We start from the raw sequence: 18,786 nt of genomic DNA, 5'->3' as shown, positions 1-18,786 counted from the left end.
CACTCCACTCTTTAAAGAAGGAAAGCAAAAGAGAGGCAATTATAGGCCAGCTAGCCTATCCTCAATGGTTGGGAAAGTGTTGGTTTATTATTAAGGATGAGGTTTCAGGGTGTTTGAAGACTAATGATAAAGTAAGTCAAAGTCAGCATGGTTTCTGTGAAGGGAAATCTTGCCTGACAAATCTGTTAGAACTTTTCAAGGAAGTAACAAGCAGGGTGGACAAAGGAGAGGCAGTGGATGTCATTTACTTGGATTTTCTCAAGGCATCGAATAAGGTGCCTCACATGAGGCTGCTTAACAAGATAAAATCCAATGGCATTACAGGAAAGATACTGGCACAGATAGAGGAATGGCTGACAGGTAGGGGGCAGTGAGGGGGCCTTTTCTAGTTGTCTGCCGGTGTCTAGTGGAATTCCTCAGGGGTCAGTATTGGGACCACTACTTTTCACATTGTTTGTCAATGATTTGGATAATGGTACTGATGGCTTTGTGGCAAAGTTTGTGGATGATACGAAGATAGGTGGAGAGGTTGATAGTGCTGAGGAAGCAATGCGATTGCAGCAGAACTTAGACAAATTGGAAGAATGGGCAAAAATGTGGCAGTTGGAATATAGTGTTGGGAAATGTATAAAAATAAAAGAAACAATAGTGTGGACTATTACCTAAATGGGGAGAACATTCAAACATCAGAGGTGCAGACAGACTTAGGAGTCCTCATGTAAGACTCCCAGTAGGTTAACTTACAGGTTGAGTCTATGGTAAAAAAAAAGACAAATGCATTGTTGCCATTTATTTCTAGGGGAATAGAATAAAAAAACAAACAGATAATGCAGAGGCTTTATAAGACACTAGTCAGGCTGCATGTGGAGTACTGTCAACAGTTTTGGGTCCCATGTCTCAGAGAGGGTGTGCTGTCATTGGAGAAAGTTCAGAGGGGGTTTCACAAGGGTGATTCCAGGAACGAAGGGGTTAACATATGAGCAGCGTTTGGCATCTTTGGGCCGGAACTCACTGGAATTTAGAAAAATGTGGGGGGATTTCGTTGAAACCTACTGAATGTTGAAAGGACTAAATAAGATGGATGTGGAGAGGATGCTTCCTATGGTGGGAATATTCAGAGCTAGAGGGCACAGCCTCAAAGTTGAATGGAGTTGAGGAGAAATTCTTTTGAATGATAAATCTGTGGAATGCTTTGCCATAGACTGCAGTGGAGGCCAAGTCCATGCATATATTTAAGGCAGAAGTTGATAGTTTCCTGATCAATCAGGGCATCAAAGGATATGGCGAGAAGGCAGGTGTGTGGGGTTCAGTGGGGTCCGGGATCAGCCATGATGGAATGGCGGAGCAGACTCAATGAGCTGAATGGCCTAATTCTGCTCCTATGTCTTATGGACCCAAGGTGTTTCCTCCCTCCCATCCACACACCCACACACAGAGTCTTCTGAACCCAGGACAGGCCACCTCCAGGCCTTCAGCCTCCAGTGAACTCACTGGCATTGGGCCTACAACTTTCCCAGTGTAATGGCAGACTCAGGGCTTTGGACATCAGGCCTCAACTTCCAGACTTCTGATTAATCTTCAGATTTGTTCTTCAGTATCAATCCCAAGAATCAACCATGGCGCAGTCCCGAACTTCAGACCTCGAACTCCAGACTCACCAATGGTGGGACCCTGAACTCCAGGCCTTGAACTCTGGACTCGCCAACTCGCTACGCAAGGGATCACTGCACCTTCAATAGCCACAGATGAGTATTCAAAAGACTGGATACCTCATGTGGTTCCTTGATCTTAGAAAGGCAGCCGGAATAAGCTCTGAGAAACAGAAATTTTGTCTTTGAAGCCTGACTGAGTGGACACTGTTGTCACTTCCCAGTCTTTCTTCACTATAGTGCTCCAGAATCTTTTATTTTCTCTTAAATTGGACATATAATCCCACTCGTAGTTTCTCAGAAAATGGAGCAGTCTGCACTAACACGCAGATAAACCTCGAAACCATCTGGGAACTGGACTGACAGATTCACAGGGTATATATCTCCATTAGAGTGTCCCACCACCTATCCATGATATTCAATCAGCTGCAAAAACCCTTCAACCCCCACAATTAAGACGCTGTAGCACATCACTGGCCAACCCCATCAATACTGTCTACAGGAGCAGGCTGGAGCCTGGTTATCCTGCAACAAAAGACTCGCCTCGCCACACCTTGCTCCAGCTGTCAGGAGTGGGATGAAATACTTTCCGTCTACCTGGGTGAATGCGGATACAGAAATACTTTTGGAATTCAACGTCAAGGAAGCCACTTGATCGGCACCCCATTCACCACTCTGAATGTACACCACCTGCACACTGTGGTTATATGGTTGAGTGGCATCTACAGAAAGCACTTCAGTTACATCAGCAGCTCTCCCAAGCCCGTGAAATTCGAAAGTCTAATCCAATACTGGCCTTTATTGCAAAGATATGGAGTATAAGGGTAAGTAAGTTTTAATGCAACTCTATAGGGAACTGTGAAACCATACTGGAAGTACTGCATGTACTTTTGGTCTCTGTTTGAAGGAAGGAATGTTTGTATTGGAGGCAGTAGATGGTTCATTCATTCGTTATGTGCTGTGCCATATAATGTAGGCAATCGTAGTCTTCCCATGATCATGACTGCTCTTGGCAAATTTTTCTACAAAGTTCGTCTGGGCAGTGTTTTTACAAGATGGGTGACCCCAGCCATCATCAACACTCTTCAGAGAATGGCTGCCCGGTGTCAGTGGTCGCATAACCAGGACTTGTGATATACACCAGCTGCTCATACGACCATCCACCATCTGTTGCCCTGGCTTCACGTAACCCTGATTGGGGAGGGGGGGAGGTAATAAGGCATTCCACCTTGCCCAAGGGTGACCTGCAGGGTAGTGGGGGAAGGAGCGATTATACCTCCTTTAATCGAGGTGCATCTCCAAGCCGCCACTCTGGAGACGGTTCACCAGGTTGATTCCAGAGAAGCATTGAACTGCTTCTTGCTTTTTGTTATTCCGGAAGCTCTCCATTCTCACCCTTTTTTAACCGAATAGGAAGACCTTGCAATTGAAGTTGAATCCGTTCGCTTAAGTCTTCAATTAACTTGTCAATATTTCATTGTAACCAGGTGCTTCCCTCTACACTTCCAACGATGCCATGCCTTGCTCTATCAATGGGGGTGTGGCTCCCTATCCCACCCTCTGAGGCACTGAAGAACATAATGAATGGTCAGGACCCTGTACAGCTTCACATGTGCCTCACATGATGGTAATTAGATAATCCAACTGCTGAACCTAATTTCAATGTTCTCCATCATCGAGTTTCATTGAATCGTTGAGTGAATGTATCACCAATTCTACTCAGCTCCTCCACCCACACCCATCTATTAACCCAGCCACTGCCCTGCACTGTAAACCCTTTATAATCCTGGTTGCATTGTAAACGCATGATGCTGTTTATGTATTTATGCAAATTTTATTCAATACCTGTACTTTCTCAACTTTAATTATTATATAATCTTTATTCTTTTTAATTGTTGAATGTTGTTGTATTTTGTTGCATGTTGTGCCTCACCAGAAGTAAGTTCCCAATAATGGAAATATATATGGTGGTCCTTGATGCTTGAGTTTCTCACTTGGGGCAATTAGTTACCATCAGTTCCAGGCTGCCAATGCAATGCAATCAGAAGGAAATGCTGTCTTGTCATTAGTGCACCTTACAATACTGCTTTGTAAAAGAGCATTCAGCGCTCCCTAGTGCAAACACAGAAAATGCTGGAAAATCTCAGGGGATTGGGCAGCACCTGTGGAAAGGGAAACAAAGTTATGGGTTCTGCCTGGTGTCCCGACAAACATACATCTTATGGGCACAACAATCTGACTCGTTGTTCGCACATAGATTACTGTGTTTCCCGCACACCATGGTGGTGCGAGCCCATGGAGAGTTTCACTTCGGGATATTGTGGGTTTATTAAATCTGCTACATAAATGCAACTCTCAATGTCAAGACGTTGGAAAGCCAGCAGAGGAAGGGTGGAAATAGGTAAAGGTGAATGGCCACACAGAAGCAGCAAGAAGTAAACCCGCTCCCAGATGCCCAGTATTCACCAAGGGGAGGGGGGGGGGATTTCTTCCACCAGGGGAAGTGAATCTGTGGAACTCATTGCCACAGGCGGCTGTGGAGGCCAAGCCTCTGTGGGATATTTAAAGCAGAGGCTGATAGGCTCTTGAACTCTGCTTCTCTTGAAAAATTAAGAACTGGAACTAATAAAAGGAAACATAAATTGTTCAAGTATCAAAATCGAAAAGCTCAAAGGAAATTTATCAAGATACATATATGTCACCTTATACAACCCTGAGATTTGTTTTTATTTATAATTGACATACAACACAGAATTGGCCCTTCTGGCACCCATCCAGCAATTCCCCCATTTTAATCCTAGCTTAATCACGGGACAATTCTACAATGACCAATTACCCTACCAACCACTATGTCTTTTGGACTGTGGAAGGAAACCCACGCGGCCACAGGGAAAACGTACAAACTCCTTACAGGCAGTGGTGGGAGTTGAACCCGGGTCACCTGTACCGTAAAGCATTGTGCTAACCACTGCACTACCGTGCCATTCTCTTGTGGGCATCCACAGTAAATCTAAGAAACTGAACAGAATCACTGAAAGATCACACCCAACAGGCCTGACAAACAACCACTGTGCAAAGACAAACTGTGCAAAAGCAAAAGAAAAAATAATAATAAATAAACAAACAATAAATATCAAGAAGATGAGATGAGTCCTTGAAAGTGAGTCCATTGGTTGTGGGAAGAGTTTGGTGTTGGGGCGAGTGAAGTTATCCCCTCTGGTTCATGAACCTGATGGTTTGAGGGGTAATAATTATTCATGAACCTGGTGGTGTGCATCCTGGGGCTCCTGTACCTCCTTCCTGATGTAGCATCGAAAAGAGAGCTTGGCCTGAGTGTTGGGAGTCCTTAGTAATGCACATTGCTTTCCTGCAACTGTGCTGTGTGTAGATATGCTCAGTGGTGGGGAGAGATTACCTGTAGTGGACTGGGCCATGTTCACTACTTTTTTTAAACAGGATTTTCCATTCAAGGGCGTCGGTGTTTCCAAACCAGGCAGTGATGTAATCAGTTAATATACTCTCCACCACGCATCTATAGAAGTTTGTCAAAGTTTTAGATGTCATGCTGAATCTTTGCAGTACAGACACTGCTGTGCTTTCTTTATAAAGGCACTTACCAGGCTGCCCAGAGCAGATCCTCTGAAATGATAACACAGAGGAATTCAAAGTTGCTGACCCTCTCCACCTCCGATCCTCCGAGGAAGTGCTGGCATAAATCACTCAGTTGGGTCAAAACTGCAGGAAAGAATTAACATAATTAATGGCAGCTTGCCACGCTGATAGAGCTAAAATCACAGCACATGGAGGCAAACCCATTGGCTCACCGAGACAGCACTGACCACCAGTCATTGACGCTAATTCCACATTTTACTCCCCCCACATTCCCACCAGTTTTCCCCAGATTCTACCATTCACTCACATGCAAGGGATAATTCACAGTGGCCAGTTCACCTACCAACCTACACCTCCTTGGGATGGAGGAGGGGTCAAAAGAATCTGGGAGGAGCCCTCACAGTCCCAGAAAAAAACATACAGGCCCCACACGGACAGGACAGGAGCAAACCCAGGGCAGCAGCTCAGCTACACTACTGTGCAATGTTTCAGGGAGCTGGTTCCCTCTCAAGCTCTAGGGCCATCTGAAGACAAGCTGTCAGCAAAACACATCCAGAGTACGCAAGTGAAGGGTAGAGCAGGAGCAGCAGCAACATCAATGGATTTGAACAGATTAAGCACCTTGAGGGACCCTGCTGAAACAAAATCAAATAAAAGCTGACATCGTCACTTAAGGTCAGGTGATGAAAAGTTTGGCCAAAGAGGATTTAACGAATGTCAAAGTCGATGTCAATTTGTCTAAGTGAACGTATTATCAAAGTACGTATGTTGCCATATACTACCTCGAGATTCATTTTCTTGCAGGCATTTTGAGGGCAGTAACAAAATAGAATTTATGAAAAGCTACAAGACCCTAAGGCCAAAAGACAAAGCAGAATTAGGCCACTTGGCCCATTATGTCTGCTCCACCATTCCATCATGGCTGATTTATCATCCCTCAACCCCAGTCTCCTGCCTTCTCCCTGTAACCTTTGGCACCCTGACTAATCAAGAACCTATCAATATATTCAATGACTTGGCCTCCACAGCCATCCGTGGCAATGAATTCCACAGATTCACCCCCTCTGGCTAAAGAAAATTCCTCCTCATCTCTGTTCTGAATGGATGTCCATCTATTCTGAGGCTGTGGCCTCTGGTCCCAGACTCACCCAGAGCCATCAAACACTCCTCATACATTAACCCTTTCAATCCTGGAATCATTCTTGTGAACTGCTGGGGCCATTGGGGTCCAAAACTTCTCACATTACTACAAGGGCAGTCTGACCAATGCCTTATAAAGCCTCAGCATCACATCCTTGCTCTTATATTCTAGTCCTCTCGAAATGAATGCTAATGTTGCATTTGCTTTCCTCACCACCAAATCAACCTTCCAGGCTAACCTTTAGAAAATCCTGCACAAGAACTCCCAACTTCCTTTGCACCTCTTAGAAATGAATTTTCAAATTTTCTCCTGTTTAGAAAACAGTCTATGCCTTTATTCCTTCTACCAAGGTGCATGACCTTGCACTTTCCTATGCTATACAGTGCATTCCATTTGCCACTTCTTTGCCCATTCTCCTAATCTGTCTCCGGAACCACTCCAGAACCATTCTGTACATTCTAGAATCATTCTATACATTAAGAAAGACTGTCAAACAACCACAGAGCAAAAGGAGACAAACAGTCCAAATAAAAAGATAAATAGTGCTGAGAACTTGAGTTGAAGAGTCCTTGAAAGTGAGTCTGCAGGCCGTAGGATCAGTTTAGAGTTGAGGTAAGTGAAGTTATCCTCAGTGGTTTCCAGGCGCCGGGTTATGGTGTGATAATAACTGTTCATGAACGTGCTGGAGCGGGACCCAGGGCTCCCGTACCACCTGCCGATGGTAGTAGTGAGGAGAGAGCTCGGCCTAGATGGTGGGGGTCCTTGATGATGGATGCTGCTTTCTTCTGGCACTCCCTGTAATGGTCGGGCTGTGATGGAAAATGAAATGATGTGGTGTGGGGGGGGGTGGGGGGGGTAGGGTAGGAAAGGTGATCCAAGGGGAAAAAACCCAGCCAGACAGACCAGGTTGGAGAAGCATGAGCATGAAACACAACAGAGCTTTAGCAACTGTTTAGCAGAGCACCTGCTCTCTGCCCAGAACAGACACCCTGAGCTCAGGCTGCAGGTCATTTCACCTCCCCTTCCCATTCCCACATTGACTTGTCCGTCCTTGGCCTTCTCCACTGCCACAGCAAGACCAAACACACACTTACCTATATGGTGACCAGGGAAACTGCTGGAGACAGTGACGAAGGAATGGCTTTTACATTGGCAACCAAAGACCAGGTCTTCTGTTGCCAATAATAGATTGGAGATTCCTGCTGCATCAGTTGAAATGGAGACCATCAGGGATAAGGTACAGGAGCCTGGAGACCTACACTCAATGTTTTAAAGACAGTTTCTTCCTCTCTGCCACCAGATTTCTGAACCCATGAAGAGTACCTAAGCCCCACAGTACATGGAGCTTGGAAAAATAGAGGGCTATGAGGTAGGGAAATTCTAGGCAGTTTCTAGAGTAGGTTACATGCTCAGCACAACATTGTGGGCTGAAGGGCCTATAATGTGCTGTAGATTTTGATGTTCTATGTTCTACCTCTTTTGCACTTTTTTTAATGTAACAGTTTTTTTAAATGTTATACCATGTTACTGCCACAAAACAACAAATCTCACCATGTCAGTGACAATAAACCTGATTCTGATTTTGACCCTTATTTTCACCTCCCGTTCTGTGAGGAGTGTGGCTCCTTTTACCATGAGGATATCAGCGGTGTCAGGGTGAAAGCAGGCAGCATCGGGGTACAAAGGCATTCAGCAGAAATTATAAAACAGACAGGAGTGTATATACATCCCTCTGATAGGAAATTTGAGTTTCCTCTCTGCCCCCGAGTGGGGCCGACAAAATGAAGGTCTGCGTTGTGTAACTGCCACTGACAGTGGGAAAGCTGGGCGTCTGCAGTCAACGGCACTTCTGAAGCAAGGTCCCACGGCCTTTATTCCCTACAAACAATCGCCTTTCTTCTCTTCCCTTGGTTCAGCGGCGAATCCAATTACTGGTCTGCTGCGCTGGGGAGCAGCCGGTCTGCTCACTAATGAACGCAGGGGGAGAGGTGGGCAGAGGGAGAGTACAGCGAAGGGCTTCAAGATGCGTGAGGACAGGGGCTGGGATCCGCAGAGAGCAGCCCTCTAACAGCTCCCTGCTTTTGCAACAAAAACACAGAGTTTTGTTAAAACTTTCCAAACGCTCCTCTTCAGTATCTTTGAGGCCCGGGCACTGTTTTGTTTTAAAGATGTTTAATGAGATTCTACTCCCTCTTTTGCTTTCTCAACTCCCCCCACCCCCGTTGACATAATTAAGTACAAAACACTCCTCTGGATGACCTTTAACCTGCAAGTCCCACCTCATTTACACATGAAATAGGAGATGCAGACCTTTTCTCTTTTCCCATTCAGGATGAGTCCAGCCCCTTGAACCGCACAATGAGGAAGCCAGTAAAGCCTTTGTAAGCAGTGGCCCTTTGAAAAGGGCGGGCTGCACCTCACAAAGAATTACCCTTTCACTCCATTCCAGCCATCTGCACTGGGACTTTGAATTGGATCGAATCAGATTCAAGAAATAATCAGGTGTAAAATTAAAGGGGATGACCGTGCTTCCTTGCACTTTCCAGCTCTGGGGTGCCCTTCCTTCTTTTTGTTTGTCCCCTTTATTTATTCTGCCTCCTCTGCTCGCTCCACCAAACATTAGACCTCCTCACCATGTCCCTATCTCCGGCATCCCTCAGCACAGGGCCATCAATATGGCGGCCTTCATTTTAGTTCTATCAAGGCCAAATCCTGTGGCTCGTTGGCACTAAAAATAAAGCAACCTGGCCCAGCGGGTTTAGACTTTTTTAAAAAAATCTGTCTTTCAGTCGAGCCTGCCCCTCGCGTCGACACCACCAGAGGAGCAGGTGTCCAACCTCTTAACCAGAATCCCTACAACGCTCTATCTGATCGTCATCCATTCATTAATAGAAGCACAGACTGCAGAACCATTTCCTCACAGTGCTAGCACCCCAGGTTCAATCCTAACCTCGGGTGCTGTCCGTGTGGAGTTCGCACAATTTCACCGTGGTTGCACGAGTTCCTTCTGGGTGCTCTGATTTCCAGGAAAGTTTGCGATGTGTACATTAGAACGGAAGAAAATAATACAGGAGAGGCCACTCAGCCCCTCAAACCTACACCACCAATCAACATGATAGTGCTGATCTGTGCTGTACTCCTCTACTGTGCCGATTCCCATAACCTTCAGTTCCTCAATCTTTCAGGTACAGACAGCCCCTGAGTTACAGAAGAGGGTTGCTGCTCCAGAAAATGGTCCATACTACGTTTTTCCATTACACAAAGCCCTGTCATTTGTCCACACAGGTTGAAGTAAACGTGTTTAGTGTTTCTTTTACTTTCTTCTGACATAAATTCAGTGAGAGCCTATTTTACTTCAACACCACCAATGACAGACTGGAGCATGGCATCAAAAGCAGGAGGGTTAGGCGTGGGGCTTGTAACCCCATCCTATGAAAAACTCAGAGACACAGAAACGCAGACAGAAGCTCTAAAGACCTTATCCCTGGGAGGGGAAGAAGGGGCACATCTGGAGACAATTTGAAGGACAGGCCCAGGAGAGAGGGCCCTGGTGAGCTGCTGTCAGCAGCAAATATCCAGAAGGGGTGAAGAAGAAGAAGAAATATTTTATTTCATATCACAAAAATTTGGGTAGCAATTTGTGAATTTTGTGAGGACAAATTTCTGTAACTTAAGAGCTGGGACCTGTATTTATCTAGGCCTACCTTAAATGTATCCAATACGAATTGCCATCTTTCCCCTTTTGCAGCAATGATTACACTTCAATACAGTTCTATCGGTTACTAAGGGTGGTGAAAGGTACTGAGTAAATTCAAGTCTTTTCTTTTCTAGATTGCTTGAGAACAGTGGGAATCTGGGATGTAGTAGTCTGGAACATGGGAATCTGGGACGTGAATGTGTTTTGATCTCTGAATGCTGCAAGCTCTAGTGACACCAACAGTAGGATGTGCACAATGCCCTTTGAGGAACGGTTGGACAGGCCAGGTTTGGATCTGGTGGAGTTTAGGCAAGTTAGAGGCAACACAGCTGAAACCAGTGAGGTCCTCAGGATGGATGTGAAGAAGATGTTTCCTCTCATGGGAGAATCTTGAACGAATGGTCATTGTTTAATAACGAGGGGGTCGACTGTTGAAAACGTAGAACAAGTCAAATCTTTCCTTTCAGGGAAATTGTGGATCTGTGATATTCTCTTCAGAAAAGGAGGTGGAAGAAAGCAGTCACCACTAGGCTCAGGGACAGCTTCTGACCCACTGTTAGAAGATTTTTAAACGGTTCCCTAGTACAAAAAGATGGACTCTTCACCTCAATCTACCCTGTTGTAATCTTGCACCTTACTGTTTCTCTGTAGATGTTACACTTCATTCTGCATTCCATTTTGTTTTACCTCAGTGCTTTGATCTGTACAAACAGTGTGCAGGACAAACTTCTCACATGTGACAATAATAAACCAACTCCAATTCCACGTCCAGTTCTGATACTTTAAAGGCGTAGACGAAAGAGAGCGGTGGGTGTCTGGAACACGCCGCCGGGTGTGATGGTAGAGGCAAATATATTAGAGGCTTTTAAAAGATGTTTAGATAGACATGAATATGAGGAAGATGGAGGGATATGGACATTGTGTCGGTCAGAGTGATTAGTTTTCGGGAGTATTTACTTTTTATCTGGTTTGGCACAACATCGTGTCCCTGTACTGCACTGTGTATGTTCTATGGAACCTGACCAGCAAATTGGATGAAGGGACGGGGACGAGGTGGAGATGAGCTTGCAGACAGATCAGCCATGGGTGGCCCTGTCAGACAGTGGAGCAGGTTCACGGGGCTAAGTGCCCTACTGATATGTACAGGAGGACCAGGAACCACAGTCTACATTTCCTGAGAAGAAATGGAGACGCTTCAGCACTTAATTCACCTGTAAACTCAGACATTTCTCTTTGTCTTGAGAACTCGTTGATAGTGCACAATATGTTCAACAAAAACATGTTTTGGGCTCCACTTAGGATAAGAACATGAGCAAACAGGAGTAAAAGTAGGCCATTTGGACCCGTGTGTCTGCTCAGTCAGATCAGGGCTGATCTTTTACCTCAGTGTTATTTTCCTGCACTAAATCCTTACCCCTTCAGCCCCTGGCGATCAAAAGAGGTGGGTTGTTCCCAGCCCTCCCTTTTGGCTGTGTTGATTTGAGTGAGTCATTAAATTAAGGGGTTATTTTTAAACCAAATCGAGTGACGCTCACGGCAAATGAATTAGATGGAGCAGATCTGGGTTTGCTGCAGAGCAGCTAACAGCTGGTGTTCATGCACATTCCCAAAATAGCGCCACCTAGGGCACACGCGGGACAGGTACCACTCTAAACAAACAGTATTTGCCCAAATGACGGGGACTTCCTCCTCCAAAACAAAAATCATTGGATTAGAAAGAACTTGTCAGCCTGATAGTCACATGACAAAAGTACACTGGAGGTTTTAACCATTGTAAACAATCACCTTCACGGCATGAACACTGATTTCTCTGACTTTTGGTAACCACTTCCCTCTGCCTCTTTTTCTCATAGATCAGTAAAAACAGTACAGTATTTTCACCCCATGATGTTTTGCCACCCTTTAACCTACTCTAAAATCAATCTCACCCTTTCCTCCCAAATAGCCCTTCATTTTTTTTTAAATCAACGTTATTATCTAAGGGACTCTTAAATGTCCTTAAACATTGGGGCCTAATGTATATCTGCCTCTATCACCACCCATGGTAGTGTATTCTTTATGCTTGTACTAAAAAACTACCTCTGGCACTCTCCACCCCACCTCCAAACTTCCCTCCAATCACCTTGAAATTATGCCCTGATGTATTAGCCATTTCCGCCCTGCGAAAAAGTCGCTGGCTGTCCACTCACTCTATAAGTCTTAACATCTAGTGCACTTCTACCAAGTCTCTTCTCATCGTCCTTCGCTCTGAAGCGAACAGCCCTAGCTTGCTCAACCTATCCTCATAAGCGTGCTCTTTCATCCAAGCCGCATTCCGACAAACCTCCTCTGCACACCCTCTAAAGCATCTTCATCCTTACTCCACAGAGGCAAGCAGAAGTGAACACAGCACTCAAAGTGTGATCCAACCAGAGATTTACAGAGCCACCGCATTACCTCGCAGCTCTTGAACAAGAACACGGTTAGAACAATCAAAAACTCTACTGCTGCGCAAAGCGGTCCTGATGAGGGCTGCACCCAGTGGGCCTGAAGGAGCCTGCTACCTAACGTAGGAAGTCTACACGTGGCTGTGGTCAGAGACACTGGGTCTCAGCTCTCCTTCTGGTCCTGACGAACCAACCCAACATCTGCAGGGCTGGAATTAAATGAACACTCTTTGGATACCACAACATTTTAAATCCCTCCAGGACACAGTCAGATCAGTGTCACTGCACTGGATTCTGTCCTTCTCTCCCCCCACACCACCCTCCGAATCCCTTCCACGGAGACTGCAGACTGTTGAATCTGCAGCTAGGCACCCCCCCCCCCACCTGGAACACGGACTTGAATGTCATCTCTCAGCCTCACAACCTCTCCCACCGAGAAGGACGTTCAACTGGTGACCACTCTCCCTCCAGACCTGGCAAGCTCATTCTGTGCACCCGAGGGAAGCTAACTAAAGTGGCAAGGCTTTGATGGAGGAGAGGTGTTTCTGTCCCCCGCCCCCATGTTCATTTGTTTCACGGATTATTACTTTATTGACCTGTCCAATTCTCTGCCAAGATTACCACACACACAGACAGCACATTCCAGATAAATACATGGACACTGCACAGAAATAGGTCCTTCGGTCCATCAGGGCCATGCTGACCATCACGCCACATACACTAATTCTATGTTAATCACCCAGTTACTATTTTCACATGGCAAACGAATGCCCTCAGACTCCACAATGCATTAAGAGCAATTTGCAGTTTTCCACTAAGCAACAAACCCACACTCTTTTGGGACATGGGAGAAAACCAGACAGGACCCCACACAGTCACAGGGAGAATGCATGAACTCCACACGGACAGCACCCGAGGTCAGGACTGAACCCATGTCTCTGACATGACCAAGGGCTTTATTTACCTCCTGACCTTCTGCCAAACACGCTGACCTGACGCAATGACGTCCCATCACTGCCAAGCTTAGAACCTCTCTTGGGGGGGAACAGCGAGACCAGCAGTGGTTCAGAGAGGACAAGTTCTGCTCTCTTTTTCCACTACTTGTTTAATTTAGTATTGCTTATACCTACTGTACACTCAGTGGCCATTTTATTAGGTACCTCCAGCTCCTAATAAATCGGTCACGGAATGGTCTTCTGCTGCAGTAGCCCATCCTCTTCAAGGTTTGATGTGTTGTGCGTTTAGAGATGCTCATCATTGTAATGTGACTATTTGAGTTTCTGTTCCCTTCCTGTCAGCTTGAACCATTTGCCTCCAATTGCTCCCATTAACAGGGCATTTCACCCACACCTGCCACTCACTGGATTTTTTTTTTAAACACCATTCTCTGTAAACCTAGAGATCGTTGTGCATGAAAATCCCAGGAGACTGACAGCTCCTGAGATACGCAAACCACGCCATCTGGCACCAACAATCATTCCACGGTCAAAGTCACTTAGATCACATTTCTTCCCCCCCCCCCCATTCTGATGTTTGGCCTGAACAAATGAACCTCTTGACCACATCTGCATGCTTTTATGCATTGAGTTGCTGCCACATGATTGGCTAATCAGGTATTTGCAATAACGAGCAGGTGTACGGGTGTACCTAATCACTGAGTACATGTTTCTTGTTGTATTTGATGCACTGCGCTGGACTGCTGCCACAAAACAACACATTATTCAACATATGTCAGTGATATTAAATCTGATTGTGATGCAGCAGTGTTTAGAGGAAATGAATCAAAAATGTGATTTCAGTAGCATCTCCCAAAGACTGGGAAGATACAGATGGCACAAAAACAATAGCGAAAGCATCTGGGTGGAGAGCACAACCAGCTTTCCAGTGCAGCTAGCTGACTAATTCCAGTAACTGGGCTGTTGTTCCTGAGTAATAGTCCAATAATGCATTGTGGACATTGAACTAGGACTGGCAGCGATAACCTTCTCAAAATCCAACAAGCCGGGACCAATATTCACCTGAAGACGTTGGATCCGCCGGCAGTGGGGTGCAGAAGGCACACCCTGCGGAACGGTGCCGTCTCAGCTCAGTCTGGAGGCTGAATGCTCCAATCGAAATCAGGAGGTGGGCCAGCGTTTATAATGGCAATGCCGAGGTTATTCGTGCGTTTCTGGGACTGGTGTTCTGGGGAGAGGGGGAGAGAGGAGACACGGTCCTCCCCACCCCCCTCCACCCACCAAGTTTGTAGTGGCCACGGGGCGGAGAAATCTGTGAGGGTTATGGATGCAATGTGGATGGTGTTCTAATGATATGGACAAGCCTGCAAAAGATCATAAATGCCAACTCAAGCATGGAGCCAACCTTAAATTAAAAAGTTATTTAATTTAATTAATTTTATGTAATTTTATCTATCTACTTATTTATTTTAATTTTATTTAATTATGTGAAATATGGCGTGTACACCCTCTCCCCAAGACCACTGGGTCTTCTCCCACATTCCCCAGGCTGAGGCAGTTGTGGCTATGCTGTACCGTGTTGGCTCCAGATACACGGCCACACTAGGGCTGCCCCCCCACAGCAACCTTTACTTGTCTGATTTGATGCAAATGGCACATTTTACTCTATGTTCCGGTGTTTCCATGCATATGTGACAAATAAAAAGCTAATCCTTAAATCCCCCTGCTTGTTATCCATCACAGCACGACTTACGGTCACTTTCACCTGCATGACGTCACCCACTCCTCACCATCACCACTCATCTAAATGCTCCTGTCTCACACGAACAACGCCCTGCCTGTAGGAGATTCATTCATTCAGACACAGTGAGAGGTGTCATTTGGGTTAACAACCAACATAACCGAGGGTGAGCTGGGGGCAGCCTGCAAGAGTTGCCACACGTTCCCACCAACACAGCGCGTCCGCAATGTGTGGCTGAGGAACACAGCAAAACGACTCCCAGCTATTCACCCTCCCACACGTACGATCGTCCAACCCCAGGATCGCTGTCTACAGCCCCCGACCCCGATGGATTCACAGACAATAGGCTTCAACTTCCCCAGCAGGCTCAGGGCTCCAGCAATCGGGTTTCAACTTTTGGGTTTCCAATGGACCTTTGTGTCTTCATCTTCGGAATGGACCCCTGGACTCACCGATGATGACAATTGAGGAGTCTCGATGAGGTCTGTGAGCTCCAGGCCTCGATTCTGGACTCTCCAACGACCAAGACCCTGACTCTCCGATGATCTGGACCCTGAATACAAAACCTCAATCTCTGATCTCCATTATTTGCTGACCAGGGGGTCTCGTTCGCTCATGACTCCTGCCCACGTGGTACTCCAATCCCAGAACCTGCCAGCGACTCGCTGACATGGGGGGGGGGGGGGCGGGGGGTGCACATTGACCTTCGAATGTAGACAGAGGCCTAAATTCTGACCTGGCCTCTAATTGGCCATATCCCTGTCTGTAAACCCTAATCTGACCTCAAACTCCCTGTTCTGTCCCCAAAACCATCCCTACGAATTAAAAATAAACTAAGAAAGATCTGACTGGAAAATTTACTCACATCATAAATGATCAAACTTTCATTTAATGATGATTTTATATGGTAGACGTTATCAAAAATTGTGTTAATAGTTACATTCATTTTCATGAATGTTGTTTTGTAAAACAAACTCAGGAAGAGACTGAAGAAAAGGTACATGGGCTCATTCATTTAGTCCCTCATCATTACATGTCTGTCCTATCAATCTCTGTACCAGGTAAGAGGACAAAACTGAGGTAACGTACCACAAATTGTACAGAGAAAGTCTTAGTCATGGTACTTGAGTGAAGGAGATATGGAGCTTTCAGACAGCAGATGACAGAATTACAGTTATTTCCACCATTAAAACATTGACTGCATACATTCCTTGACTGAAGGTATGTTGAGTGCACTGCTGATGGGAATTGTTAACACATTGTGTCATAACTACACAAAGAGAAGAATTAGGAGCGGAAGTATGCAGAAAGAGGTCATGCTTCAGTTAGATAGGACATTGGTAGGGTCACATCTGAAGTATAGTATACAGTTTTGGATTCTTCCTCATTTAAGGAAGGATATTAATGGTCTGGAAGCCATCCAGAAACTGTCTCTGTCTTAAATATTTAATTTAGTCTCTGTCTTGTTATTTTTAAACAGCAGCTCCTAGTTCTCAGTTCTCCCAAAAGAGAAAGCATTCTGTGCAGATTCCTTGAGAACCTATAACAAAAATCAAGCCCTCTCTCGCTCGCTCTCTGAACTCAAAGTGGATACAACTGCAACCTTTCCTCACAAGACTAGTGCCCAGGTGCAATAAATCCTCCCTGAACTGCTGCTCTGAGCTCTCGGTGACAGGGAGGATGTGCCCAGCATCCAAGGTCAACATTGGACTCAGTCCTGGATGCCCCAAGTAGAAGTTCTACCAGCTGTACCACCATGATCTCGTCACTGAAAGGTGTGTGTGAGCTCCTTCATCCTCCAACTTCTCCCCGGGGTGGCGCAGTGCAGAACAAACCATATAAAATGGAGAGCTACACAACAGGTGAGATTGATCTTGGAGTAGGCTAAAAGGTTGGCACAACATCGTGGGTCAAGGGGCTTGCAGAGTTTTATGTTTAAATTAACATCCTTCTGAGCAGCCTCAGTACCGTGGACAGTGGTGCACTTCCTCCAGTGATCTGCTGTGATCAAAGCACTCCTCATCCCAGTCCTACCAGGCCACAAGCTAATGTCAACAGTCTGAAACGCAAAAGATCCTGAGCAAAAGATCCAGAGCAACACACACACACACACACACACACACACACACACACACTCACACACACACACACACACACACACACACACACACTCACACACACACACACACACACACACACACAATCACACACACACACACACACACACACACACAATCACACACACACACACACACAATCACACACTCACACACAGACACAGACACACACACACACAATCACACACACACACACACACACACAATCACACACACACACACAATCACACACACACACAGACACACACACACACACACACACTCACACACACACACAATCACACACTCACACACACACTCACACACACACACACACACACTCACACACACACAATCACACACTCACACACACACACATACACAATCACACACTCACACACAGACACACACACACACACACTCACACACACACACACACACTCACACACACACACACAATCACACACTCACACACAGACACACACACACACACACTCACACACACTCACACACACACACACACAATCACACACTCACACACAGACACACACACACACACACACTCACACACACACACACACACAATCACACACACACACACTCACACACTCACACACACTCACACACACACACACACAATCACACACTCACACACAGACACAGACACACACACACACACACACACAATCACACACTCACACACACACACACACACACACACACTCACACACACACACAATCACACACACACACACACAGACACACACACACACACACACTCACACACACACACAATCACACACTCACACACACACTCACACACACACACACACACACACTCACACACACACAATCACACACTCACACACACACACATACACAATCACACACTCACACACAGACACACACACACACACACACACACAATCACACACACACACACACACACTCACACACACACACAATCACACACACACACACACACTCACACACACACACACAATCACACACACACACACTCACACACACACACACACTCACACACACACACAATCACACACTCACACACACACACACTCACACACACACACACACACAATCACACACTCACACACACACACACACACACACACAATCACACACTCACACACACACACACACATACACACACACACAATCACACACACACACACACACACACAATCACACACACACAATCACACACACACACACAATCACACACACACACACACACACACACACACAATCACACACTCACACACACACACACACATACACACACACACACACACACACAATCACACACTCACACACACACACACACACACACACACATACACACACACACACACACACACACACACACACACACACACACACACACACACACACACACACACACAAAACGCTGGAGGGACTCAGCAGGTCGGACAGCATCGATGGAGAG

The 18,786-nt window shown here is 45.9% G+C and overlaps 1 long non-coding RNA gene across 1 annotated transcript in view; it reads right to left on the bottom strand.

The window, feature by feature from the left end:
• LOC132403558 (uncharacterized) overlaps window positions 1–5,752 on the bottom strand; it is a 30,135-nt gene extending 24,383 nt beyond the window's left edge. Inside the window, exon 1 of the long non-coding RNA XR_009515292.1 lies at window positions 5,267–5,752. This is a non-coding gene — a long non-coding RNA (uncharacterized LOC132403558). The remainder of the gene's footprint in view (window positions 1–5,266) is intronic.
• Between the last annotated feature and the right edge of the window lie 13,034 nt (window positions 5,753–18,786).

The sequence above is a fragment of the Hypanus sabinus genome, chromosome 13 (genome assembly GCF_030144855.1).
Source record: "Hypanus sabinus isolate sHypSab1 chromosome 13, sHypSab1.hap1, whole genome shotgun sequence".
Taxonomy (NCBI): Eukaryota; Metazoa; Chordata; class Chondrichthyes; order Myliobatiformes; family Dasyatidae; genus Hypanus; species Hypanus sabinus.
Note: the sequence above shows the minus strand (reverse complement) of the source record. Positions and strands in the feature narration are given on the sequence as shown.